General features: G+C 39.7%; 1 non-coding gene across 1 annotated transcript; it reads right to left on the bottom strand.

The window, feature by feature from the left end:
• Positions 1-3,239: 3,239 nt before the first annotated feature.
• LOC112718873 (small nucleolar RNA R71) lies at positions 3,240-3,347 on the bottom strand. Its single transcript, XR_003161200.1, has one exon. It is a non-coding gene; the product is annotated as a small nucleolar RNA R71 (small nucleolar RNA).
• Positions 3,348-19,675: the final 16,328 nt, after the last annotated feature.

The following is a 19,675-nucleotide window of genomic DNA, read 5'->3' as shown; positions in this document are numbered from 1 at the left end:
AGTGGGCCCGGAAGTGGATTTTTATGTCATTTACTCATCTCTGTACACCCTAGGCTACTAGTTTTCTATATATAGGACCTTTTACTATTGTATTTTAAAATCTTTTGATCACTTTAGATCTCTAGATCATCTTTGGACGTCTAGTTCTTAGATCACTGGGAGGCTGGCCTCACGGCCATGCCTAGACCTTGTTCTTATGTATTTTCAACGGTGGAGCTTCTACACACCATAGATTAAGGTGTGGAGCTCTGCTGTACCTCGAGTATTAATGCAATTACTATTGTTCTTCCATTCAATTCCGCTTGTTCTTGTTCTAAGATATCACTTGTTCTTCAACTTGATGAATGTGATGATCCGTGACACTCATCATCATTCTCACCTATGAACGTGTGACTGACAACCACCTCCGTTCTACCTTCGATTGGGTGAATATCTCTTGGATTCCTGATTGCACGATGCATGGTTGATCGCCTGACAACCGAGTGCTCGTCTGACAAACGAGCCAACCATTTCGTGAGATCAGAGTCTTCGTGGTATAGGCTAGAACTGATGGCGGCATTCAAGAGAATCCGGAAGGTCTAACCTTGTCTGTGGTATTCTGAGTAGGATTCAATGATTGAATGACTGTGACGTGCTTCAAACTCCTAGCAGGCGGGGCGTTAGTGACAGATGCAAAAGAATCGATGGATTCTATTCCGGCCTGATCGAGAACCGACAGATGATTACCCATGCTGTGACAGAGCATAGGCAGCGTTTTCACTGAGAGGATGGGAGGTAGCCATTGACAACGGTGAAACCCTACATAAGCTTGCCATGGAAAGGAGTAAGAAGGATTGGATGAAGACAGTAGGAAAGCAGAGAGACGGAAGGGAAGGCATCTTCATGCGCTTATCTGAAGTTCCTACCAATGAATTACATAAGTACCTCTATCTTTATTTTATTGTTTATTTTCGTTCATCATCATATCATTTGAGTTTGCCTGACTAAGATTTACAAGATGACCATAGCTTGCTTCATACTAACAATCTCCGTGGGATCGACCCTTACTCGCGTAAGGTTTATTACTTGGACGACCCAGTGCACTTGCTGGTTAGTTGTGCGAAGTTGTGTAATGCCATGGTATTGAACACCAAGTTTTTGGGGTTCATGACCGAGGATTATGAGAGTTGTGAAAAGTATTGTTCACAAGTTTTTGGCGCCGTTGCCGGGGATTGTTCAGTTTGGACAACTGACGGTTCATCTTGTTGCTTAGATTAGGTATTTTTTTTCTTCAGAGTTCTTAAGAATGAATTCTAGTGTTTCAAGGTGATGTTCTTATCATCACCAAAGCTGATTGATCTTCATCAATTTAGCTCTTGAATGCAATGTTCTGCTGAAGCTTGGCTGACCATGTCTAATTCCTTTAGACTGAAGTTTTAGACTAACATTGCATGATTCCTGGAATTCTCATTAAGAACTTTGATACCTTTTTCCACTTAATTTTCGAAAAACACAAAAAAATCAAAAAAATCATAAAATCCAAAAATTTCTTGTTTGAGTCTAGTGTCTCATCTTAAGTTTGGTGTCAATTGCATGCATTCATTCATGTGTCTTAAGGATTTTCAAGTAGTTCTTGATGATTTCTTACTCTAATCTTTGAATTCTCTTGACTTGAGTATTTGTGTGTCTCATATGCATTCTCATTAGTGTCAGTAGTATACAAACTGCTAAGTTTGGTGTCTTGCATGCATTGTTATTTGATTCTTGTTGCATTTTGACTTTTCCTTATTATTAAAAATTCAAAAATATTTTAATTTGTGTCTTCTCAAGTCAATTATACAGAGAATTGAAGATTCAGAACATACAGCAGAGGAATTATACAGAAAAGGCTGGGCGTTCAAAACGCCCAGTGAAGAAGGACAGACTGGCGTTTAAACGCCAGCCAGGGTACCTGGTTGGGCGTTTAACGCCCAAAAAGGTATAGTTTTGGGCGTTAAACGCCAGAATGTGCACCATTCTGGGCGTTTAACGCCAGGATGGCACAAGGGGGAAGATTCTGTTTTTCAATGCAATTTTTTTCAGTTTTCAAAGTTTTTCAAAATCAAATCTTTTTCAAATCATATCTTTTCAATCAAATCTCTTTCAAATTTAATTTCTTTCTTTTTTCAAAGATACTTGCTACCAATTAATGATTTGATTCAACATTTCAAGTATGTTGCCTTTTCTGTTGAGAAAGGTTTAATGTTTGAATCATATCTTTTCTTGTTAGCCAAGTTTTTAATTTTCAAAATCAAATCTTTTTAAAATGTTTTTCAAATCATATCTTCTCAATCACATCTTTTTAAAACCAATCATATTTTCTTAACCACATCTTTTTCAAAATAATTTTCAATCAAATCATTTTGATTTCTAATTTCAAAATCTTTTTCAAAAAACACTTCACTTCTTTCCCACTTTCATTTTCGAAAATTAAGTAATGTTTTTCAAAAATGTTTTCAAAAATTTTCACTTAATTTTCGAAAATCACTTCCCTTCTTCTCACATCCTTCTATTTATGAACTAACACTATTCCTTAATGCAAAATTCGAACTCCATCTCCTGTGATAAGTTCGAATTTTCTACTTCTGTCTTCTACTCTTCTTTTCCTCTGACACTTCAAGGAATCTCTATACTGTGACATAGAGGATTCCACGTTTTCTTGTTCTCTTCTCTTTCTTATGAGCAGGAACAAAGACAAGGGCATTCTTGTTGAGGCTGATCCTGAACCTGAAAGGACCTTGAAGAGAAAGCTAAGAGAAGCCAAAGCACAACTCTCTTTAGAGGACCTGACCGAATTCTCCAAAGAAGAAGAACTCATGGCAGCCGAAAACAACAACAATGCCAACAATGCAAGGAAGGTGCTGGGTGACTTTACTGCACCTACTCCCGATTTCTATGGGAGAAGCATCTCTATCCCTGCCATTGGAGCAAACAACTTTGAGCTCAAGCCTCAATTAGTTTCTCTAATGCAACAGAATTGCAAGTTCCATGGACTTCCACTGGAAGATCCTCATCAGTTTTTAGCTGAGTTCTTGCAAATCTGTGACACTGTCAAGACTAATGGGGTTGACCCTGAGGTCTACAGACTTATGCTATTCCCTTTTGCTGTAAGAGACAGAGCTAGGACATGGTTGGACTCCCAACCTAAAGAAAGCCTGGACTCTTGGGAAAAGCTAGTCAATGCCTTCTTGGCAAAGTTCTTTCCACCTCAAAAATTGAGTAAGCTTAGAGTGGAAGTCCAAACCTTCAGACAGAAGGAAGGAGAATCCCTCTATGAAGCTTGGGAAAGATACAAACAATTAATCAGAAAATGTCCCTCTGACATGCTTTCTGAATGGAGCATCATAGGAATTTTCTATGATGGTCTCTCTGAACTGTCCAAGATGTCCTTGGATAGCTCTGCTGGAGGCTCTCTTCATCTGAAGAAGACGCCTACTGAAGCTCAAGAGCTGATTGAAATGGTTGCAAATAACCAATTCATGTACACTTCTGAAAGAAATCCTGTGAACAATGGGACTAGTCAGAAGAAAGGGGTTCTTGAGATTGACACTCTGAATGCCATATTGGCTCAGAACAAAATATTGACTCAACAAGTCAATATGATTTCTCAAAGTCTGTCTGGAATGCAAAATGCACCAAGCAGTACTAAGGAGGCTTCATCTGAGGAAGAAGCTTATGATCCTGAGAACCCTTCAATAGAAGAGGTGAATTACATGGGAGAACCCTATGGAAACACCTACAATCCTTCATGGAGGAATCATCCAAATCCTTCATGGAAGGATCAACAGAGACCTCAACAAGGTTTCAATAACAATAATGGTGGAAGAAACAGGTTTAGCAATAGCAAACCTTTTCCATCATCTTCTCAGCAACAGACAGAGAGTTCTAAGCAGAATACCTCTGACTTAGCAACCATGGTCTCTGATCTGATCAAAACCACTCAATGTTTCATGACTGAAACAAGGTCCTCCATTAGAAATTTGGAAGGACAAGTGGGTCAGCTGAGCAAGAAAATTACGGAGCTCCCTCCTAGTACTCTTCCAAGCAATACAGAAGAAAATCCAAAAGGAGAGTGCAAGGTCATCAACATGGCCGAATTTTGGGAGGAAGAAGAGGCAGTGAACGCCACTGAGGAAGGCCTCACTGGGCGTCCACTGGGCTCCAATGAGTTCCCTAATGAGGAACCATGGGAATCTGAGGCTCAAACTGAGACCATAGAGATTCCATTGGACTTACTTCTGCCATTCATGAGCTCTGATGAGTATTCTTCCTCTGAAGAGGATGAGTATGTCACTGAAGAGCAAGTTGCTAAATACCTTGGAGCAATCATGAAGCTAAATGACAAGTTATTTGGAAATGAGACTTGGGAGGATGAACCCCCTTTGCTCACCAAAGAACTGGATGACTTGTCTAGGCAGAAACTGCCTCAAAAGAGACAGGATCCTGGGAAGTTTTCAATACCTTGTACCATAGGCACCATGACCTTCAAGAAGGCCTTGTGTGACTTAGGGTCAAGTGTAAACCTCATGCCTCTCTCTGTAATGGAGAAGTTAGGGATCTCTGAGGTACAAGCTGCATGAATCTCACTAGAGATGGCAGACAACTCAAGAAAACAAGCCCATGGACTTGTAGAGGATGTTCTGGTTAAAGTTGAAGACCATTACATCCCTACTGATTTCATAGTCCTAGAGACTGGGAAGTGCATGGATGAATCCATCATCCTTGGCAGACCCTTCCTAGCCACTGCAAAGGCTGTGATTGATGTTGATAGAGGAGAGTTGATCATTCAAGTGAATGAAGAATCCCTTATGTTTAAGGCTTAAGGATATCCCTCTATCATCATGGAGAGGAAGCATGAAGAGCTTCTCTCAAATCAGAGACAAACAGAGCCCCCACAGTCAAACTCTAAGTTTGGTGTTGGGAGGCCACAACCAAATTCTAAGTTTGGTGTTGAACCCCCACATTCAAACTCTAAGTTTGGTGTTGGGAGGTTCCAACATGGCTCTGAATATCTGTGAGGATCCATGAGAGTCCTCTGTCAAGCTACTGACATTAAAGAAGCGCTTGTTGGGAGGCAACCCAATGTTATATTTTATCTATTTTATTTTGTTATTGTCTCTTTTTTGTAGGTTGATGATCATGAGAAGTCACAAAATCAATGAAAAAAGCAAAAATAGAATGAAAAACAGGAAGAAAAACAGCACACCCTGGAGGACGCACCTACTGGCGTTTAAACGCCAGTGAGGTTAGCTGTTGGGCGTTTAACGCCTAGTCTGGCACCATTCTGGGCGTTTAACGCCAGAAAGGGGCACCAAACTGGCGTTAAACGCCAGAAAGGGGCAAGAAGCTGGCGTTAAACGCCAGAAATGGGCACCAGCCCGGCGTTTAACGCCAGAATTGGCACAAATCGAGATTTTGCTTGCCATTTGGTGCAGGGATGACTTTTCCTTGACACCTCAGGATCTGTGGACCCCACAGGACCCCCACCTACCCCACCACTCTCTCTCTTCTTCACCCATTTACCAATCACCTCAACACCTCTTCCCCAAAAACCCTTCACCTATCAAATCCCATCTTTCTCTTCACCACTCACATCCATCCTTCATAAAACCCCACCTACCTCACCATTCAAATTCAAACCACTTTCCCACCCAAACCCACCCTCAAATGGCCGAACCCTCCCATCCCCCTCTCCTATATAAACCCTCCTTCACTCCTTCATTTTCACACACCTTAAACACCATTTCTCTCCCCTTTGGCCGAATACAAAGCCATTCTCTTTCTCCTCATTTCTTCTTCTTCTCCTCTCTTCTCTCTTCTTTTGCTCGAGGACGAGCAAACCTTTTAAGTTTGGTGTGGTAAAAGCATTGCTTTTTGTTTTTCCATAACCATTTATGGCATCCAAGGCCGGAGAAACCTCTAGAAAGAGGAAAGGGAAGGCAAAAGCTTCCACCTCCGAGTCATGGGAGATGGAAAGATTCATCTCAAGGGTGCATCAAGACCACTTCTATGAAGTTGTGGCCTTGAAAAAGGTGATCCCGAGGTCCCTTTTTCACTCAAAAAGGGTGAATATCCGGAGATCCGACATGAGATCCGAAGAAGAGGTTGGGAAGTTCTTACCAACCCCATTCAACAAGTCGGAATCTTGATGGTTCAAGAGTTCTATGCCAATGCATGGATCACTAAGAACCATGATCAAAGTGTGAACCCGAATCCAAAGAATTATCTTACTATGGTTCGGGGGAAATACTTGGATTTTAGTCCGGAAAGTGTGAGGGTGGCGTTCAACTTGCCCATGACGCAAGGAGATGAACATCCTTACACTAGAAGGGTCAACTTTGATCAAAGGTTGGACCAAGTCCTCACGATCATATGTGAAGAGGGCGCCCAATGGAAGAGAGATTCAAGAGGGAAGCCGGTTCAATTGAGAAGGCATGACCTCAAGCCCGTGGCTAGAGGATGGTTAGAGTTTATACAACGCTCAATCACACTAGCAACCGGTCCGAAGTTACCATAGACCGGGCTATCATGATCCATAGCATCATGATTGGAGAAGAAATAGAAGTTCATGAGGTTATAGCCCAAGAACTCTATAAGGTGGCGGACAAGTCCTCTACCTTGGCAAGGTTAGCCTTTCCCCATCTCATTTGTCACCTCTGTTATTCAGTTGGAGTTGACATAGAGGGAGACATCCCTATTGATGAGGACAAGCCCATCACCAAGAAGAGGATGGAGCACACAAGAGACCCCACTCATCGTGAGATCCCTGAGATGCCTCAAGGGATGCACTTTCCTCCACAAAATTATTGGGAGCAACTAAACACCTCCCTAGGAGAATTAAGTTCCAACATGGGACAACTAAGGGTGGAGCACCAAGAACACTCCATCATCCTCCATGAAATTAGAGAAGACCAAAGAATCATGAGGGAGGAGCAACAAAGACAAGGAAGAGACATTGAGGAGCTCAAGCACTCCATAGGATCTTCAAGAGGAAGGAAGAGCCGCCATCACTAAGGTGGACCCGTTCCTTGATTTCCTTGTTCTTTATTCTTCTGTTTTTCGAATTCTAGTGCTTATGTTTATCTATGTTTGTGTCTTGTGATCATTAGTGTCTTAGTGTCTATGCCTTAAAGTTATGAATGTCCTATGAATCCATCACCTTTCTTGAATAAAAACGTGCTTAAATTGAAAAGGAAAGAATTGCATGAATTTTGAATTTTATAACAGTTTAATTATTTTGATGTGGTGGCAATATTTTTGTTTTCTGAATGTATGCTTAAACAGTGCATATGTATCTTGAATTTGTGGTTCATGAATGTTGGCTCTTGAAAGAATGATGAAAAAGGAGACATGTTACTGAGGATCTGAAAAATCATTACAATGATTCTTGAAGCAAGAAAAAGCATTACTATTCAAAAAAAAAAAAACGAAAAAAAAAGAAAAAGAGAAAGAAAAGAAAGAAAAATAAAGTTGTGATCCAAGGCAATAAGAGTGTGCTTAAGAACCCTGGACACCTCTAGTTGGGGACTTTAGCAAAGCTGAGTCACAATCTGAAAAGGTTCACCCAATTATGTGTCTGTGGCATGTATGTATCCGGTGGTAATACTGGAAGACAGAGTGCTTTGGGCCACGGCCAAGACTCAAAAAGTAGCTATGTTCAAGAATCATCATACCTTACTAGGAGAATCATTAACACTATCTGGATTCTAAGTTCCTAAAGAAGCCAATCATTCTGAATTTCAAAGGATAGAATGAGATGCCAAAACTGTTCAGAGGCAAAAAGCTAAAAGCCCCGCTCATCTAATTGATACTGATCTTCATAGATGTTTTTGGAATTCATTGCATATTCTCTTCTTTTTATCTTATTTGATTTTCAGTTGCTTGAGGACAAGCAACAATTTAAGTTTGGTGTTGTGATGAGCGGATAATTTGTATGCTTTTTGGCATTGTTTATAGTATGTTTTTAGTATGATCTAGTTAGTTTTTAGTATATTTCTATTACTTTTTAGTTAAAATTCACTTTTCTGGACTTTACTATGAGTTTGTGTGTTTTTCTGTGATTTCAGGTATTTTCTGGCTGAAATTGAGGGACCTGAGCGAAAATCTGATTCAGAGACTAAAAAGGACTGCAGATGCTGTTGGATTCTGACCTCCCTGCACTCGAAGCAGATTTTCTAGAGCTACAGAAGCCCAATTGGCGCGCTCTCAACGGCGTTGGAAAGTAGACATCCTGGGCTTTCCAGCAATATATGATAGTCCATACTTTGCCCAAGATTTGATGGCCCAAACCGGCGTTCAAAGTCACCCTCAGAAATCCCAACGTTAAACGCCGGAACTGGCACCAAAATGGGAGTTAAACGCCCAAACTGGCACTAAAGCTGGCGTTTAACTCCAAGAAGAGTCTCTACACGAAAAAGCTTCATTGCTCAGCCCAAGCACACACCAAGTGGGCCCGGAAGTGGATTTTTATGTCATTTACTCATCTCTGTACACCCTAGGCTACTAGTTTTCTATATATAGGACCTTTTACTATTGTATTTTAAAATCTTTTGATCACTTTAGATCTCTAGATCATCTTTGGACGTCTAGTTCTTAGATCACTGGGAGGCTGGCCTCACGGCCATGCCTAGACCTTGTTCTTATGTATTTTCAACGGTGGAGCTTCTACACACCATAGATTAAGGTGTGGAGCTCTGCTGTACCTCGAGTATTAATGCAATTACTATTGTTCTTCCATTCAATTCCGCTTGTTCTTGTTCTAAGATATCACTTGTTCTTCAACTTGATGAATGTGATGATCCGTGACACTCATCATCATTCTCACCTATGAACGTGTGACTGACAACCACCTCCGTTCTACCTTCGATTGGGTGAATATCTCTTGGATTCCTGATTGCACGATGCATGGTTGATCGCCTGACAACCGAGTGCTCGTCTGACAAACGAGCCAACCATTTCGTGAGATCAGAGTCTTCGTGGTATAGGCTAGAACTGATGGCGGCATTCAAGAGAATCCGGAAGGTCTAACCTTGTCTGTGGTATTCTGAGTAGGATTCAATGATTGAATGACTGTGACGTGCTTCAAACTCCTAGCAGGCGGGGCGTTAGTGACAGACGCAAAAGAATCGATGGATTCTATTCCGGCCTGATCGAGAACCGACAGATGATTACCCATGCTGTGACAGAGCATAGGCAGCGTTTTCACTGAGAGGATGGGAGGTAGCCATTGACAACGGTGAAACCCTACATAAGCTTGCCATGGAAAGGAGTAAGAAGGATTGGATGAAGACAGTAGGAAAGCAGAGAGACGGAAGGGAAGGCATCTTCATGCGCTTATCTGAAGTTCCTACCAATGAATTACATAAGTACCTCTATCTTTATTTTATTGTTTATTTTCGTTCATCATCATATCATTTGAGTTTGCCTGACTAAGATTTACAAGATGACCATAGCTTGCTTCATACTAACAATCTCCGTGGGATCGACCCTTACTCGCGTAAGGTTTATTACTTGGACGACCCAGTGCACTTGCTGGTTAGTTGTGCGAAGTTGTGTAATGCCATGGTATTGAACACCAAGTTTTTGGGGTTCATGACCGAGGATTATGAGAGTTGTGAAAAGTATTGTTCACAATTTCGCGCACCAAGCATGCAACCATATTGGACCTTGCTTGACAACTCTTGCCACTAACCTTCTTCCTCTTACTCTTAATGCCACAAAGAGCTCTAAGTTGACCATCCGTCTCTAGTAGCCCATATTCAAGTGGGAAGGTAAGGATTAAGGATAGGAATTTTACCCACTTGAATGTTGTATTGGATGGTGATGGTTTTGGAAGAGGTCTTGCAAGCTCTACTCCCTTGTGTTTTTCTTTGAATTCTTCCACCTCTTTGCAAGTTTCCTCAATTTCAACCTCTTCGTCTTGGTAGCTGTCTTCTAATTCAATCTCTTCTTCATTGCTTCCCAAGGGCATGGGAGGTTGTGCATCTTCCTCCTTTGTGGGTGTCTCTTCATCTTTTGCTTTTGCATCTTCCTTTTCTTCTATGTGTAAGGATGGAAAGTTCTCTAGTTCACTGGAGTATAAACTCCTTTGATTGATTTCCTCACTTTTTTCCATAGGATCTTGCATTATATCTCTTGGGAAGGAATTTGCTTGCTCCTCTTCGTATGACTTGATAATTGACTGCACATGTTTCTCTATATTTTTGACACTTGTCTTTATATCATATAGGCATTCTTTCATGATGAGCTCAAGATCTGATGGTATTTGAGATGAATAAGGAGATGGTGGCTCTTGGTATGCATAAGAAGGAGATGCTTGTTCTTGATATGAATAGGGAGATGGTGGATCTTGGTATGGGTAGAAAGATGATGGTTCTTGATATGGATAGTGAGATAGTGGTTCTTGGTACGAATATGGAGATGGTGGTTCGTGGTATGAATATAGAGGAGGTGGCTCATGATAGTTGGAACATGGAGCATTGAAGTTTCTTTGGTTTTGACTTTGCCAACCAAAATTTGGATAGTTCCTCCATCTACCATAATATGAATCACTACTTGGGTGTGAGTAGTAACCCACGTGATCTCTAAGAATTAAACGCACCATGTGGTAAATAGGAAAGCAAAGAAGAAAGAACAGAATTCTAAGAATTAAAATAAAACTAACTAGGAGACACCAAACTTATTTTTAGAAATTAAGAAAAATATTGGTGCTATTTATTTAAAATTTTTTTAAATAAATAATAAATTTTTTTTTCGAAAATTTAATTAAAATATTTTTTTGAAAATCAAGTAATAAAAAAAATAATAAAACGAAACAGGGGAAGGGGGAGTAAACGAAAAGGAAAAGTAAAGAGAAAAAAAATAACGTAAAGGACAAAAGAAAAAAGGTTAACGTAAATAATAAAAAAAGATAACGTAAAAATTTTTTTTTTCGAAAATTTAAAGCAAAATTTTTTTTAAATAAAATTAAAACTAAAACGCCTAATCTAAGCAATCAAACAACTAATAGTTGTTAATTACAATCAATCCCCGGCAACAGCGCCAAAAACTTGGTGCGGTATTTTACAACCCATAATACTTACCGGCAAGTGCATCGGGTCGTACCAAGTAATACCTTACGTGAGTAAGGGTCGATCCCACGAGGATTGATGGATCAAGCAACAATGATTGATTGATTGGCTTAGTTAGGCAAGCAGAAATTTGTTTTAAGATGTTCAAAAAGTTTAAGTGTAAATTCAGAATATCAAAGACAGGCAGATTAATAAGTTGGGAATAAAATATTAGAGAAAACAGTTAAGGTTTCAGAGTTATCTATTTTTCCAGATTTATTTTCTTACTAACTATTTTAATCATGCAAGATTTAATTTCATGGCAAACTATATATGACTAGACCCTAATTCCTTAGACCTTCCTAGTCTCCTCTAAAATTCATCAATTGCCAATTCCTTGGTCAATTAATTCCAATTAGAGGGTGATGATCAATTTCTAGTTTATATGCCAAAAGAATTCTAATTATCTAAAAATAAGGGGATGATATGTCACGTATCCCGTTAAATACAAACAATTAAAATTCAGTATAATATGTTTTCAAGCTGTTGTTCAAGTAAAGAGCTTTTCCAAGTTTTACAAGAACTCAATTAGAACATGGGTCATACTTCCGTTCCACCCATATTTCATAAAATGGAGAACGAAAACAATTATTGAAATATAAATCAAGACATGAATTAAATTAGATAGATCAAACGAATAAATCCATACAAATAGACAGAGCTCCTAACCTTAACAATGAAGGATTAGTTGCTCATGGTTCAGAGAAGAAAAATAAGGATTCTGGTAACAATCTGGTACCTGTCTAAATGTACAGAATTTCTATTTATAACTAATCCTAATAAATCTAAAATCAAAAATTAAAAATAATATCTTTTCCTAAAAGATAAGATTTGAATTTAAATTCGAATTAATTAACAGATCTTCAGTTGATGGGTGGGAACCACTTGATTTGTCCATTCTGCAGCTTCTAATCTGTGTTTTCTGGGCTGGAAAATGGGTCAAAAACAGCCCAGAAATCGTAACCAGCGTTTTCTGTATTATTGCAGATCGCGCATGTGATGCGTCCGCGTCGTCCACGCGCTCGCGTCATTTGCGCAGATTCTAGTCCACGCGTTCGTGTCAGGCACGCGATCGCGTCATTGCCATGCGTCCGCGTCGGTCTTCGCTGGTAATCTCTTTGGTTTCTTCTTTTTCTCTGTAGAAACTTCATCAAATCCCTCCAAATGCTACCTAAAATAAATAAAATTGTACAAAATTCAAAATAGCATCCATAGTGGCTAAAATATAATTAATTCTTAATTAAACTCAACAATTTAGATGCAAATTCACTAGAAAAGATAGACAAGATGCTCACGCATCAGTAAGCCACGATTTCATTTCAGTTTTTTCAGCCCTTAGTTTCAAAAATTTTGGGTAAAAATATTGAGATTTTGAACTCTTTGATGTTATAGGATCCAATTAGCTTGAAGAAAAAGTTTAGTCTTACCTCTTTAGTCTTTGGGTAAGGTAAGATTCTCAACCCTAAGTCAAATACTTGAAATTTTGTGATTTAGTGATTGAGTTGTATGTTTGGGTGCATATTATATGTGTTAGGCAAGGTATATATGTAAATGGATTGGAGTTTGATGGAGATTTTGGGAGCTTGAGGTGATTTGCAAGGTAGAAATCTGATCTTAGAGGTGTTGGAGCCTTGGAAATTGAGGAAAAGTTGAATTAGAAGTGTTCCGGTTTGAGTGGGGGAATCGGCCAAGGTATTTTAGTTTTTTGTATCTAAAATGTAATGTAATGTGAAAACTTAGGCTAGTGACCCTAGGATAGGATTTTGAAATGTTGATGTAGTTGTTGGATGATATGGATTAAGTTGAATATATGAATAATGGTTGAATGGTTGTGAGTGGTACTAATTGTTGATAAAGCATGTAAGGTTATAAGTAATATGGATGATATGCCTAATTGTTGGTAAGGTTGAGGCTCTTGTTGATGAGTATGAAAATTGTATGTGATATTGATATGTATATATATTGATTAATGAAATTGAACATTTATTGGGAGATTGAGATGTGAAATGTTGATTATGAATTAAATTTATTGAATTGAGATTTGGTTAAAAGTGGAAGAATTGGTGAGTTGGGGATTGAATGGGAAGTTGGAACATGCTTGATGTTGAGTGGCTGAATTTTGGTTGTTTTAAAAAGGGTTTGGAAGTTATGTGTTTTGAAATTTGGATGTTTTGCAAATTTTGTGAAAATAGTAGTTTTTGGCTCAACTTTGATGGAGCATAACTTAGTTTCCAAACCATCGATTTGTGTTAATCTTGTTTAGAAATAAAATTGGGTCTGAGATGTTTATGCCGTTTGAAGAACGGAGGAAAAATGTTTTAAAATGAGGAGGTTATGCTCGATCAAAGTTTGGTGCGTAAACTAAAAAAAATTGGAACTTAGAAGCTTTTTGTGTTGCTGCATTACATGCGTACGCATGCATCCTATACATGGGCAAAATCGCACGCCCACGTATACACGTGACATGGGGATTTCGCATACGCAAAACTCTCATACGCGACCAGTCGATTCTACCTGGTCTGCATGCGTACGCGAAATTAAGCAAGGTGTACGCGTAATGGGCCAACATGCACGTTCACGCGTACGCGTGGGTCACGTGTATGCGTGACTTGGGATTTCTTTGGCGCTCATACGTACGGGTGTTCCTATTTTCAGCAACTATGATTTCTGTGTTTATAAAACCGAATTTCCAACTTCTAATCCTCTATTTTCATCCTTTAAGTCCTAAATCAATATAGAATGCCTAGTAATTAAGAAAAAGCTAGGGAATGGAGTAACTTGTGGATGAAGAAAAGGGAAATACTGAGGAATTATGACTAATGATAATTGTATGAGTTATTGAGGATGATGGTGGAAGTGCCGTGTATGATATGAGCCGAATGGCTGTATGTGATAATGAATTATGGCTGGTTATGAATTATGATTGTAAGCTGGATGGCTGAGATAAATGTTGATTTATGGCTGAGTATGAATGCATGTATGCTGGTTGATTGACATTCTGATTGTTGCACTTCCTCCTATCTGAGATACAAGTTTCCTTGGGTGAAAGCAGTGACTAGCCACCACGTGCTCCAGGTTGAGACTCGATACTCTGCTGACCCTATATCGTAAGTGTGGCCAGACACTGTGAAAGTTTCGGATGCACTTGCCCTCGTGGATAAACACCAATGTGGGTGTTGTGTATATATGTTTATAATTATGATTGAGAATAACTCGAGTTGGGGATGCACGACAGAGGGATAGTCCAATGGTTAGCTACCAGAACTTGTTAGGTTGGCTTTATAACTGACAGATGAGACTCATCAACCACTAGAACAGGCATGCATCATATGCATCTATATATTTGTTTGGTGTGTTTTGTTTTGGATTGCCTAATTGATTGCATAACTACTTGCTACTTGATAAATTGCTATATTTGAATCTTATTTGTGATTTTCCTTATTTGTAATAATTGTGTTTGTGGCATTTGGTTTCGTTGGTGGTTGGGAGGTTTGAAGGAGTTGGAAAGGGGAGTTTTAGTTAAACTGAAGATCCTCAGTTAGTTGCCTATTTTTGTTTCTCATGGTTTAGTTATGTTCATACGCTTTAATTATGAATTAGGAGTTCTAGGATTGCCTTCGGCTTTCCCAGGACATTATATGTTAGATATGTGGACATTGTTACCATGCTGAGAACCTCTGGTTCTCACTCATGCGCATTTTGTGGTTTTCAGATGCAGGACGTGAGGCTCCTCGCTGAGGCATGCTGGAGACTTCTGATTTAGCGAAGATCCTTAACTCTCGAGACTTTATTGGTTATCTATACTTACTTAGATACTTTTTTATCTCGATTGTCTATATATACTGTATTGACTCCTCTTAGAGGTTATTTTGGAGACTCAGGTATTGTAACTCTGTATTTTGGGTTTTCCTATATCTCTATATATGTATAATTATGTGCTCGAACCGGTTACCTTCGCAAACCGAAACCTGAGCTTTGCTATTTTTATCTTGACCTTCTATTGTACATATATCTGTGTCATCTTACTTTATCTGTTTCGCTTACGTTATCATATTCACGAGTGTTGCACTTTTCTATTTAACGATTTTTGCTTTTTACCCTTTTTTCTCAAAGGCTCCTAGTTATAATTACTTTTCACACTACTATATATACAAAAATTTATTTTTTGAGGTTGTAATGCCTCGCCACCTCTGTCTTATGACTTAAGCATAAGGCTCTGTGTGGTAGGGTGTTACATTATGGTATCAGAGCAGTTTGTTTCTGTAGAGCCTAAGGAACGAACTGACTATGCTTCTGTGCATTCTTTGTGTGTATGTGTTAATGTGCTATTAGGATATTAGACTGATATAACTGGCATAAATGTTCATGAGCATGCATTTGGGACTTTGAAGCAGTAGGTTTCTGATATTAATACTAATCAACTTGATATCGATTGTTTGGTGTGTATAGGAACCAGATGACGCCTCGTGGACGCAGTTGAGGCCGTGGGAGAGGTCGTACTAGTACTCAAGGGCTGGAAACTGACGCGCATAATCCGGTGAACTTTATGGCAGCGTTAGAGAATATGGCTGCTACTATGCAAGCCACCGCTGAGGTGTTTGGGCAGCAGATGAACAATAATGGTAATGGGGAAAACGGCGGAAATGGGCTAATGATGCTGTCAGCATTCCTTAAAGTCAACCCGCCAGTGTTCAAGGGAACTACCAATCCGGCTGAAGCCGATACTTAGTTTCAGGCCATGGAGTGAGCACTGCAAGCATAGCATGTGCCTGAAGAGTAGTGTATCGAGTTTGCTACCTATCAACTCACTGGGGAAGCACTACATTGGTGGCAGGCTACACGACGCATCCTACAGCATGGTGATGATCCTATCTCCTGGGATGCTTTCCAAGTTGAATTTTATAAGAAATATTTCCCGAACTCTGTCAGGACAGCGAAAGAACTTGAGTTACTGCATCTGAAGCAAGGTTCCATGTCAGTTTTTGAATACACCAACAAACTTGAGGAACTGTGCAGTTTTTCTCGTATTTGCTAGGGAGTCCCTGAGGACTTCAAGGAATGAAAATGTATCAAGTACGAAGGAGGTCTTTGGAGCGACATCTTCAGTTCAGTAGGGCCAATGGAGATCAGGACTTTCTCTAAATTGGTGAATAAGATCGGAGTGGCTGAAGGCTGCGTGAAGAGGGCAGCTGTAGAGAAAGGAAGTTATAGAGGACCTTTCCAACAGAACTGAGGAAGAAGCTTTGCTCCTAGGGGTCATACTTTCAAGCGTGGAGGCTTTGTAGCACATCAGATTCAGGGTCAGGCTGGTTTTAGAGGGCCTAACTATAATAGTTTTCAAGGGAGAAGGTTTGGGAAGCAGCCTCTGAATGAGTAAGCTTGTGCTCGATGTGGGAGTCATCATCCGGGTGCTCCATGTAAAGCCGGTTGGGGCTTGTGTTACTCATGTGGGAAGGCGGGACACAAAGCCGCAAACTGTCCGGAGAAGCAAAGATAGGGTACTGGGAGAGAACAGCAGCCTGGTCGGGTGTTCACTACCTTAGCTATAGGTGCCGAAGGGTCTGATACACTTATCCGAGGTAAATGTGAAATGACTGATCAAACTTTAAATGCTCTATTTGATTCGGGAGCAACTTATTCATTCATTGCATTTGAAAAGGCTAGTGAGTTAGGATTGAAAATTGTGATTTTGGGCTATGATCTAAAGGTGTATAATGCCACTCATGAAGCCATGGTGACTAGGTTAGGATGTTTGCAAGTTTCATTTAGGGTTAAGTGGTGCACGAAATTGCAATCACACTTTTGCAACTCCGCACAACTAACCAGCAAGTGCACTGGGTCGTCCAAGTAATACCTTGCGTGAGCAAGGGTCGATCCCACGGAGATTGTCGGCTTGAAGCAAGCTATGGTTATCTTGTAAATCTTAGTCAGGATATCAGAAACTATCAGAATTGATTGTGAAAAGCTAAAGAACATGAAATGATTACTTGTTTTGCAGTAATGGAGAATAGGTTGAGGTTTTGGAGATGCTCCATCTTCTGAATCTCTTCTTTCCTACTGTCTTCTTCTTCAGACACGCAAGGCTCCTTCCATGGCAAGCTGTATGTAGGGTTTCACCGTTGTCAATGGCTACCTCCTATCCTCTCAGTGAAAACGATTGCATATGCTCTGTCACAGCACGCGGAATTCAGCTGTCGGTTCTCGGTCAGGCCGGAATAGAATCCAGTGATTCTTTTGCGTCTGTCACTAACGCCCCACCTGCTAGGAGTTTGAAGCACGTCACAGTCATTCAGTCATTGAATCCTACTCAGAATACCACAGACAAGGTTTAGACCTTCCGGATTCTCTTGAATGCCGCCATCAGTTCTAGCTTATACCACGAAGATTCCGATTAAAGAATCCAAGAGATAACTACTTAATCTAAGGTAGAACGGAGGTGGTTGTCAGGCACACGTTCATAGTTGAGAATGATGATGATTGTCACGGATCATCACATTCATCCGGATTAAGAACAAGTATTATCTTAGAATGGAAGCAAGCATGATTGAATGAGAAACAGTAGTAATTGCATTAATCCATCAAGACACAGCAGAGCTCCTCACCCCCAACCATGGGGTTTAGAGACTCATGCTGTGGAAAGTACACAAAGAAAACGTGTAAAGTGTCATGATGTACTGATACAATGTCAAAAGATCCTATTAATAGTAAACTAGTACCCTAGGGTGTACAGAATTGAGTAAATGACGTAAAAATCCACTTCTGGGTCCACTTGGTGTGTGCTTGGGCTGAGCAATGAAGCATTTTCGTGTAGAGACCTTTTCTGGAGTTAAACACCAGCTTTCATGCCAGTTTGGGCGTTTAACTCCAAGTTTTATGCCAGTTCCGGCGTTTAACGCTGGAATTTCTGAGGGTGACTTTGAGCGCCGGTTTGGGCCATCAAATCTTGGGCAAAGTATGGACTATCATATATTGCTGGAAAGCCCAGGAAGTCTACTTTCCAATGCCGTTGAGAGCGCGCCAATTGGGCCTCTGTAGCTCCAGAAAATCCACTTCGAGTGCAGGGAGGTCAGAATCCAACAGCATCTGCAGTCCTTTTTGGTCTCGGAATCAGATTTTTGCTCAGGACCCTCAATTTCAGCCAGAAAATACCTGAAATCACAGAAAAACACACAAACTCATAGTAAAGTCCAGAAAAGTGAATTTTAGCTAAAAACCAATAAAAATATACTAAAAACTAACTAGATTATACTAAAAACATACTAAAAACAATGCCAAAAAGCATACAAATTATCCGCTCATCACAACACCAAACTTAAATTGTTGCTTGTCCCCAAGCAACTGAAAATCAAAATAGGATAAAAAGAAGAGAATATACTATAGACTCCAAATTATCAAGGAAACATAGCTCCAATTAGATGAGCGGGACTAGTAGCTTTTTGCCTCCGAACAGTTTTGGCATCTCACTCTATCCCTTGAAGTTCAGAATGATTGGCATCTATAAGAACTCAGAACTCAGATAGTGTTATTGATTCCCTTAGTTGAGCATAATGATTCTTGAACATAGCTAGTGTATGAGTCTTGGCTGTGGCCCAAAGCACTCTGTCTTCCAGTATTACCACCGGATACATACATGCCACAGACACATAATTGGGTGAACCTTTTCAGATTGTGACTCAGCTTTGCTAAAGTCCCCAATTAGAGGTGTCCAGGGTTCTTAAGCACACTCTTGTTGCCTTGGATCACAACTTTATTTCTTTCTATTTCTTTTTCTTTTCTCCTTCTCTCTTTTTTTCAAATTTTTTTTTTGTATCCACTGCTTTTTCTTGCTTCAAGAATCACTCTAATGATTTTTAGATCCTGAATAACAGTTCTCTTTTTCCTCATTCTTTCAAGAGCCAACAATTTTTAACATTCTCAAAACAACAAATTCAAGAGACATATGCACTGTTCAAGCATTCATTCAGAAAGCAAAAAGTATTGTCACCACATCAAACTAATTCAACTAGTTTCAATGATAAATTTCGAAATCCTGTACTTCTTGTTCTTTTGTGATTAAAGCATTTTTCATTTAAGAGAGGTGATGGATTCATAGGACATTCATATCTTTAAGGCATAAAATTTCAATTTTATTAATTATGAATTAAGAACAAGACTCAAAGATAAATATAAGATGAGACTAAAAAGTAAAAATAAAGATAGAAAACAAAATAATAAAAAAAAACGCAAAAACATAGGCTCCTAATGATAGAGGTTTTCACAGAGTTAGGACTCAACAACCTTGATTTTGAGAAGTGGATGCTCCCTCAACTTGAGAGGAGAGCTTTTGGCGTTTCAACTCTTGGAGATCACGCCCCTGCTTCTCTTGTTCCTTCAGCAATTTGCAGAGCATGCAGTTCTGATTCTGCTGTTCTTCCTTCAGTTGCTCCATAGTCTCTTGCAACTTGGTGATAGATGCTTCTAGGCTGGCCAGTAGTCAATTCTTGAGAATTCAGGGAGGAATTCCTGCGCCCTCCTCTTGATAGAGTTGTCTTGCATTTGTCCTTCCATTG

The sequence above is a fragment of the Arachis hypogaea genome, chromosome 10 (assembly GCF_003086295.3).
Source record: "Arachis hypogaea cultivar Tifrunner chromosome 10, arahy.Tifrunner.gnm2.J5K5, whole genome shotgun sequence".
NCBI classification, from domain to species: domain Eukaryota; kingdom Viridiplantae; phylum Streptophyta; class Magnoliopsida; order Fabales; family Fabaceae; genus Arachis; species Arachis hypogaea.
Note: the sequence above shows the minus strand (reverse complement) of the source record. Positions and strands in the feature narration are given on the sequence as shown.